The following is a 10118-nucleotide window of genomic DNA, read 5'->3' on the forward strand; positions in this document are numbered from 1 at the left end:
GATAGAGGGATGGGATTTAATTAATCCAAAATGTTGTGCAACCTGAATTATCGTCTGTACTGTGTTGTAAATTGAAGATGTTGCAATAAAAAATGTATGATAATAAAAAAATAAAAATAATTGGTCACTGGTTTCACCTTTTCTAAAGTGCCACCATACAGTACAACAGTAACATGTATCCCTGTCCCTTAGACACACAGAAGGATCCAGTAATGATCACCAAAACATCACCACTTAGTCAGCTTTGTGCACTCTGTTTCCCTTGTGTGTTTTAATTGGATACAACTGTGTTTTTCATGGACAGTGCACTTTAATCAGCATTTCAATCGAGAAGCCAGAAGCCACAAAGGCAAATGTTCATCAGCTCACAAAAGCCAAGTATCTCAGCCAACGCTGCATAATGCAAGGTTGGTTCTCAGTGAAGCATTGTCTGGAGCAGATTGTGTGCCTCGCTTACATAGGACGTGTCACTTCAAAGCAGTTACTTTCAACAATGGAAACTGTTTCTATCCGGCTGGCAACATGAGAACTTAACTTTGGTTTCCTACACACATATTTGATTCAATTCAATTTGATGGCAATTATAAGAATATGTAAATGACTTTGCTCCACAGCAATGGTTCCTAAACTATTTAGGCCACTGCAATTCTTTGTAATTGTGACCCAACACTTCACATAACATGAATAGATGTACAATAAACACAATTAAAAATGACAAAACGGGGTCTAAACACGAAGCTCAGTTTCACAAAATGTTTAAATGTGTTTATATTGTATATTATATATCTAAAATAAACAAAAATAAACTGGAAGCTATTGGCTGCATGTCACCAGAGACGAGAGAGTCACATCACACAGTATATCAAGTTCGAAATGTGAAATACCTCTGTAAACCAGAAACAATTGATATCCACTTCCCACAAGCAGCTCAGCAGAAGAGTCTTTGCTCTGATTGTTGTTGTGTTGTTTGTCTCAGACTGTGTTGAGGGCTGAGATGTACCAACATGTATTTGAGCTCTGTTCCCTGTGTCAAATCTTTTCCTTGCTTGCTCCAACGGTCACAATTTTTTGGGGATTTACTGAGCTGCTGAAAAACTCCTGAGGCGGAAAGCATGTTGTGTTATCATGACAACCTGCAACAATCAATAGATGTTTCAAAAGTGATGTGCCGTATTAGAAACACGCAATAAATGAACAATGATATGATAAATATTGCGGCACCCTTAGCCGTTCCTCAAGGCATCCACTTAGGGAGCACTGTTCTAGAGCACATTGTGTGCTGTGTGTTCATATATTTATGGTACAATCTGGCCCACCATCTTTGTTACGCCTATGAGGATTAAGTTTGCTCTGAAAAAGAATGAAAAGCATGATTTCAAGTGTTGCCTCGTGTGCCCTCAGAGCTATGGGTTGTCAGCCAACACTGTCACTCTTCAACAAGTGTGTGTATTATTAAACAGTCAGTGGTGCATAAATAAGACGGAGGCTGGAAATTAATTAAGTTAGATATTACTTAATTTTGTATTAGACCTGTGAGGAGTTGTCATCCTTTTCTCTGAGGAACCCTCAGATGATGATAACAAGGATATTAACTTTAACTCATTAATTAAAGTAAATAAATGAAAGGGTTAAAATATTAAATAAACTTCCACACATATCCATTCACCAAAAGGATTTGTTGAGACAAGCTCCTCTAGCACACATTCATCCAAATAGATTGCATTTCATTAGTTTCAATGCATTTGAGCTTCTTTTGCTTGTTTATGAGGGGGAAATTGGACATAATTCGTAGAGATCTACTGTTCCACTCAGAGGGCCCTAAAAGAAGAAAATGGAATGTTCTGTTTGGTTTTATGGTGTGGGGATATTTACAACCAGGTGTGAAAAGAAAAGGGCTGAAATATAGACAAAGGGCGTATCATTGATAAATCCATCTGCCAGCTTAATTCATTTGTTTTGTTGTTGGTTGGAGGAATGTGTTGGTTGAGCAGTGGAGCAGAGAAACCAATGTAAAACTGAATATTTATGAGAAATGTGCAAATATTTGAACATCAGAGATGAAGCGGGAAGTGTTTAAGTTAAAAGAGGACTTGCAGATGCGTGACCATACACAACGTGGCTAGTAGCGTGTGATATATTCCGTTTTGGATATCTGCTCGAATGTGCATACCCCTCTCTCTTTTCTTTCTCTTTATGGCACCTCTTCTTTTATGCCTCCATTTTACCTACCCTTAATCTCTCATGGCTTTCTGTTCTCTCTATCCTATTCTCTCACGTCACCCCTCTCTTTACTGCCATATCACTCATCCTGTCCGCACATCCCATCCTATCTCTCCATCATTAACCCCCAATCTATCTCTCCTCCTCTCCCCCCCATCCTGTTGCCCCTGCTGCCCTTCTGTCCTCTCCCTCATCCATCTTCTTGCCCCTCTGATTTTCTAGATCTTTTTTATTTCCCTGCATCTCATCACCTGCTCTGTTAGCAGAGTGTCAATAGCAATAGCAATGACACAAAGATGCATATGAAAGTACACACTTCTTCTTCAAGCCTGTCTCACTGTCAATCTCCTTTAATCTCTGTCTCTCTCCCTCCCTATCATCTGTCATTCTCAGGGGGAAAGTGATGTATGTTAAGTCAATGCAGCCTAATGTCATAACCCATTGATTTGCTTTCCCTGGTCTCCAATTAGAATTGTACAGCTTCAAATTATCTCGTCATGTGCTACAGGAGCTCAAATGTATGCAGTGTTATCTCTGCCTGCATGATTTGAATAGACAAGATGAAAGGTTGCCAGGATAAATTAAGTTTTAGTTTGTGTGAGTCTCAGTTGACTTAAAACAAATATACAAAACTCCTCAATATTACAATAATATTAGAAATACCTTAAAAAATGCCGTATTCAGATTCATCACTTATTACCCCAAGCTCACTTATTTTTTAGCATAAAGAAATGCGTATCACAAACTTTGTTTTATTGCCAAAGGTCCAATGTTGTAAACACTTTTTTATGTTTTTCATGCAACATTGAATGAAATTGATGACATTTTTGACCTTCCTCTTCAACATTTCCCCTGTGATGGACTAGATGAATACTGTCTGTGCCAATGAAAGGCTGTGATAGTGTAACATAGACACATGCACACACACATGCGTAGGCACAAACAGTCATTTTAAATGATGTTCTTAACTGATTGATGAGGTTTTATAATAGTTAAGTGCATGGGTCACATCTATCCACACCCTCAGTTCTCTCCTATCCCTACACATATTTGCTTATTCTCTCTCTGGCTCACTCGCTCTCTCTCTCTCTCAAACACACAAACACACACACACACACACACACACACACGCACACCCACACGCACACGCACACCCATACCCAGATGCACAGGTTCAGCATTAGTGTATAAGAGAAGGGTTATTGCAATATAATCCCATATTAAAGCTGTATTAGCTGTTCTGAGGGCTTTTAATAGCAGCGGGGAACACACATAAAAACACACACACACACACACACACACACACACACACACACACACACACACACACACACACACACACACACACACACACACACACATACACACACACACACATACACATACACATACACATACACACACACATATGCAAATATGTAAATCAGCAGGAGCATTTGGGGTATGTGTTAAAAGCAAAAGTTGTAATACATCTGTGGTAAGACTAAAAAATGCACGTCGACGTACTGTACACATACGTAATCATATGCAGCTAATCCTACTGTGACAGATGGATAGGATTACTCACCTGCAATACACACACAATCAATCAAACAAACAAACAAACACACCAACATATACCAACACTGTGATGCTGTCATCACTGTCAACTCATCACTCTACTTCTTTAAACAGGAATACACATACATTTAATAAAGTTGCTATAAACAGCATTTCCTGAAGTAGAGCTGCGCTCACTTTTGTCAAAGCTATCGACTCTATAGGAAACCCATTTTACCCATTATTATCTAAATATATTGATAAATCGTTTGGTCCCCTCAAAGTCTTCAGTGAGGTCTTGTTGTGTGAGTCATACACTCAGAGGTGTTCAGGTTATTGTGATATAAAAATAAGAAAATATGTATGCCCATGTTTTCAAGAGGAATTTTAATATTCACTTTTGTATGAAAAAAATGACTTTAATCACTATCAAAATAGTTAACGTTTATTTTCTTAATTTGATTAACTGATCTATTAGTTGACCAATCACTGCTGTTCTGATGTGTTTGGAGTCCAGAGGTTAAACCTAAGGATATTTGCCTATTCCTCCCACGGGCTCACTGTCGCTTGCTTCCATACAATCACCAGGACCTCCATTCAAGTACTGACCAGTGTCCTACATCTTGAATGAGCTGCTTTAAAGTACAAGCTGTCCGCTACGAAACCAGAGAGATTCCTCAGGGTCAAAATAGAGCATCTTTACCAAGAAGCAAACATTTGCGGCTCACGTCACACACTTCCTCACACTGTAATATCCCTAACAACTGTGTTTCATTGCATTCTGAGTCACTTACCTTCTCTTCTCCTTCTCGTTGGTCCGCATGCTTGTTCTCCGTGTCTCTCTCTCATCTCTGATAGTCCTTTAGTCCTCAGCAGCACACTCCTCTGACTCTTTACCGCTCTCTATCTCTCTCTCCGTCTCATTCTGTTGCTTCTGATCCTCGCATGCTCTCGGAGCCCGGTGAGCCTCCCTCCTCTCTCTCTTTCCCCCTCCTCCCTTTCTTTCACTCTCCCTCTCTCTCTCTCTCACTCTTTCTGATTCATCTCAATCACGTTTTTTTAAATACCCAATGTATTTTCTCTCTCACCCTTCCTCTTAAGCTCTTACCTGTTTCTCGAATACTGTACAGTAACTACCTTGTTACTTCCTATAGTGTACCTTCTCTCTTTTTCACTCTCTCTGTACATGTATCCCCATTTCTGTCCCTTTACTGATGGCTAATCCTTTGCTGTGTGTGTGTGTGTGTGTGTGTGTGTGTGTGTGTGTGTGTGTGTGTGTGTGTGTGTGTGTGTGTGTGTGTGTGTGTGTGTGTGTGTGTGTGTGTGTGTGTGTTGTCTTTGTGTTTGTGAGTGCATTGACCCTGGCATGGTGGTAGACCCAGTGAAACTTTGGCAGCGCAGAACTGTCTGCTCCTGGGAGACGAGCCAGGACAGAGTAACACACACACACACACACACACACACACACACACACACACACACACACACACACACACACACACACACACACACAGAGAAACACACTCTCTCTTCTATCAGTTACCTTATTTATATCTTTGTAGTCTACTGTTGCTTCTCGCTCTGTCACTCCCTCTCTCTGGTAGCTTCACCTCACTCCCCCCTTCGAGCTGTTTTGTCGCTCCCCCCCCCCTCTCTCCTTTGCTCCACTTAAGTCTCCTCACACCATTCTTTCCTCTACTTTTATCTCCATCCCTCACTTCTGCTCATCCCCTGTGTTTGACCATCCCACCTCCCAGCCAACTCTTTCCTTCCGTGTCATTCTCTTTATTTTCCTGCTCCTATTCATGTAAGCTGAGGAGGGGGGGGCTTTCTTTCTCCCGGCAAACTACACAGAAAACAAGATCAATTCAATAGAAAGTGAGATTAAACGCCATGTGACATCAGGTTCTAATTATGCTTCATTATGAGTGCATTGTCTTTTGTGCACGGCAGGAGTTTTGTTTCTGCAAATGAATTTCCTCATTCGTCATGCATCAGGGAAGATGAGAATAATTTGCACATCTTTCACAGGCACGTTTAAGGGTTTTAACTAGAAAGCAGTATACATTTAATTATTCATTTTATATAATGAATAATGTCATCATACTTATAATATGTGTACTAAGTGAACACTAACAAAGTAAATATAGTTGAACTGTTGTGTTCCCATATTTGTGCAAAGGCTTTTGTAACTGCTCTGAGTTATGACACTCAGTGATGCAGCTGTGTGTATGGACAATGAATTATTATGTGTGTTTGAGAGTGGTCCCTCGATGCAGCGTTTGCGTAAATGTCCCTCCTGACCCCTCCCCCATCTGAAAATAACTGGCGATGCGCCACTTACAGTGGACTCACCTTGGGTTGTGTTTCAAATGACCTCTGATTAAGCAAGCAAAGGTGGTGTTGTGTGTATGTGCACATTACATAAGCAGTGAGGGTGCAGCAACACATGTGGCCTCTACGTGGAAAACAACATACAAGGGTGACAAAGCATGACGTAATTGTACAGAAGCTCCAAGTGGATTTTGGAGTGGCAGATGAGAGCAGAATCATGTCATTGTCGAGGAAGAAGAGGAAGAGTACATGTCATTCTCGAGGAAGAAGAGGAAGAGTACAGCATGTGAGCTGGAGGTGTCCTCGTTATTTCTTTCCTCTTCACATCTCTCCCTCTTTTATCTCTTGCTTCCTTATTTATAAAAACCGATGGTGTCTTTTTGTACTTGACTTGGTAATGTGGGTCTAAGGACACATTGATCTTTTTTCTGAACACGTTCGCAAACACACCCACATGAAATGCAATTATTCATGCACACACAGACACCCATATTGCCTCAGAAAAGCACACAGTCACCTCACCCTGACACACACATCAACTCTAATTACATTATTATTGTGTGTGTCTGTGTGTGATACTTCTAAAAGAGCGGGTGGGAGATGAGCATGTGTCCGTGTGTCTCCAGTCTGATGCTGCAGGCTTTCAGTGAGAATGTGTTTTGTAAATGTTCTATTCTATGTTTCAAAAATGAAACACTTGAGAGCAGCGTAATGACTCGCCACCTTGAGAGGGGGAAGGAATCCACAGACAGAACAACAAAGCAGAAAATAGTATTTTTTTTAAAAAAGGGAAAGGCGGGTGGCGGAGAGCACCATGAGTCAAGATACGGACCCTAATTAGTCCTGTGAAAGGCATCAATGGAGCTCAAATTATTTGAGAGGATGTTATCATGTCCCCCTGCACTTTAACTTAATATAATATGTATGAACTTGTGTATTTGGCTGCATGACCCACTTGCTCTCTTTATATTTAATAGTCCTTTAATTGGTGAAATATCTTAAATATTGGCAATTCAATAAACCAAAATCATCCATGTGTGCCTCTTGGATTACTTGCTTCACTCTTCTGAGCGACAGTTGTGACTAACGTGACTCAGTCATTTGTGTTCCTCCTAACAGAGGAAACCCTACCGCCTAAGTATTTAAATTATGATTGTCAAAGTTAATGCTTTAATGCTCCCTCTTGATTAAAAATGAATAATATGTTAATTATATTTAATTGCATCAATCGGGTTTCACTGTTTATCCCACTGGGCGTCTCTTGGGGAGAATGAACTTTAAACAGAGAATTCAAACCAATTGACATAAAGGGAGTCTATGTAACTTTTGGAATAGGAAATAACACCTGGGGCATTTGCTGCAAGAGCCTTACTTTGATCTAAAGCTAATGGTTTTAAAAGTTAGCAAACTTCTGATGAATACTGCTGTGTTGGTTATCTGACTTTATGTCTCTCGTCTAGGTGATCGTGACAAACTATGTTGTAGCATGTCAACATCATTTCATTGTTTTTATCGCCATGTTCACTCTATGTCCAGGAATCAAATCAAATCAAGTTTTATTTATATAGCACATTTTTAAACGATCTTTGGTCGAGCCAAAGTGCTGTACATATAATAAAAATACCCTACAGTAAAGACACTTTACAGCAAATACAACAGCACAGTTTGTGCAGAATATCAGTATGAGAAAAACGACACGCTAGATTGAGTCCATGCACAAGATTTACTTTCCTTACTTTAGATTTACTCAACTAGGAATCTGTTCAAACATTAGATGATGCATTGATCATAGGGTGTGGAAACAGTATCTTTAATGATGTTGCGTTGTTGCTGTAAAGATGCTAAAGAAGGTGATGCACATGGATGTCTGCTGAAGGAAGGAGAGACAAAGTGAGCCCGAGGGCCAGCTTTAAAGCCTGTGAGGCCCAGGTGAAGTATTTACTAGCTCTCTACTTTGACACTTTTGTGCTGAGCAGTATAATGAACATTTAAACCTTGGAGAGGATCCTTACAAGGCTTACATTTATTTCTAGGCAGGCAGGTGCATTTTCAGGTTATTGTAATTTGTATGCATCTCTGCAATTACAGTTATTAATACATTATTAATGAGCCAAGCTTTTGAAAATGCGTAAGAACACGTCCAGCTTGAGAAAATGGATTTATAAAGAAGAGGAAAAGGAGGAGGAGAAGGAGGAGGAGGAGGAAGAGGAGGAGGAAAAGGAGGAAGGAGGACGCAGACTTTGTCAGCATCTGTGTCCTGTTTTGTCACTAATCTCTTCAATGTTGCGTAATGCCTTTGCCTCAACAAGCCGCAGCTCTCTCTCTCTGCCTGTCAGGAGTTTCATCATTATACAGGAGGCTCATACAGTTCCCTTATGTCTTTGAATATCATATAATGTGTTGATGAAAAACCTCCATGTGTGAAGACACCAAAAGTTTATGTTCAGATATTTGGGCCCTTGAGCATTTTAGTTTGTTTGAGTTTAGGCGTTAGAGGAGATTGAAAGGATAAGTCCTCAGAGAAGACCAATTACACAGAAGTAGGGCAATACATCATGTGAGGTACTGTACACACACACACACACACACACACACACACACACACACACACACACACACACACACACACACACACACACAAACATAGAGAACATGAAACTACTGAAGTGTGTGTGTGTGTGTGTGTGTGTGTGTGTGTGTGTGTGTGTGTGTGTGTGTGTGTGTGTGTGTGTGTGTGTGTGTGTGTGTGTGTGTGTGTGTGTGTGTGTTTTTAATCCTATTATTGATCAACCATTACCCACTAGGGAGGCATAGGAGCAAGAGAGAGCGGTGAAAAGGAGAAGTTTTTCTGCCTGCTCCTCCCTGTTGGTGTTCTCATTCATGCACTGTAGTATAATAACATAATTTTAACACTTGCTATTAGGGCTGTGAATCTTTCAGGATCGTAATTGATTTTTGATTCAGTGCATAGAGTGCTAAGTTGAGAATCTACTCCATTCTGCTTGTGGGAAATTACTGCACAAAAGCAGAGTAAGGAGTGTATAAGATCGTAGCATTGTTTGATTCTCAATGACGTTAACTCCCTGGTTAACACACATCGGCATACATTAGACAAAATGCAACATTTATTTATGTTACACAGTGTATTTTTACTTAAAAAGTGTAACAGGATTTCTCTATTCTGTGACTTTTAGAATAACAAGTTCAAAAAATTATAAAATCCAAAAAATGAAATTGGTAGGCTTAGGCTGGCTGCCTTTTTACTTTTTAAGAAACTTGCCATTTTCAAAAATCAATTGAACACAAAAACAATGTGAAACTCGTATTCTGCTTGATTTATTTTGTTCAGGTTGTGAATCATTTCAGAATCATAAGATGTAAGAATGTCCACTCTTACATAAATCCATTTCCTCTCATCCCTCCTTGCTGTGATGTTGGAAAAATTGACCAAAGAAAAGTATATCTCTGTTGCGTTTTCTCTACAGTGACATGAGGACATTTTAGTGACTAAGACAAAAATGTAAGTTCAATATTAACCTTGTTCCCTCTATTGTAACTTTGACTTGCGTTGAAGGAGTAGCGAGAGAGGAAGAAAGAGAGATTAAAGAAGAGAGTGTGCTCAATGTGAGTCATACACTCGAGGATGCTTGCTTGGTAGCACATGTCTTCCGAGTCACTTGCTTCAGAAGCGAGGCAAGAATCCTTCCTAGCCTCGGAAAACGAAGAATTGTGGAACAGGCTAACAGGTGTGCAGGTGTGCGTCATATGCGAGGCTCCGCCTTAGATGGAGCGCAATTTCCACCAAAGATTTGGAAATTGGTCTGTGCGCAAAGCATTGTGGGGATTTTAAGACCGCAGAGTCTACACATGTGCAGCCTCGAAATTTCTTGCTACGAAGTACGCCAGTCTCGTTAGAATTCCAAGTATGCTGGACATTGGAACAGTCCTTCGGCGGGACTCGATGACGTAGTATGCTTGAAATAGTGGCTCCGGAGCAGCCTTCCCTCGACATTGAGAAACACCCA

This window comes from Notothenia coriiceps, unplaced genomic scaffold (assembly GCF_000735185.1).
Source record: "Notothenia coriiceps isolate Sejong01 unplaced genomic scaffold, NC01 NC01_scaffold00017321, whole genome shotgun sequence".
Classification (NCBI taxonomy): Eukaryota; Metazoa; Chordata; class Actinopteri; order Perciformes; family Nototheniidae; genus Notothenia; species Notothenia coriiceps.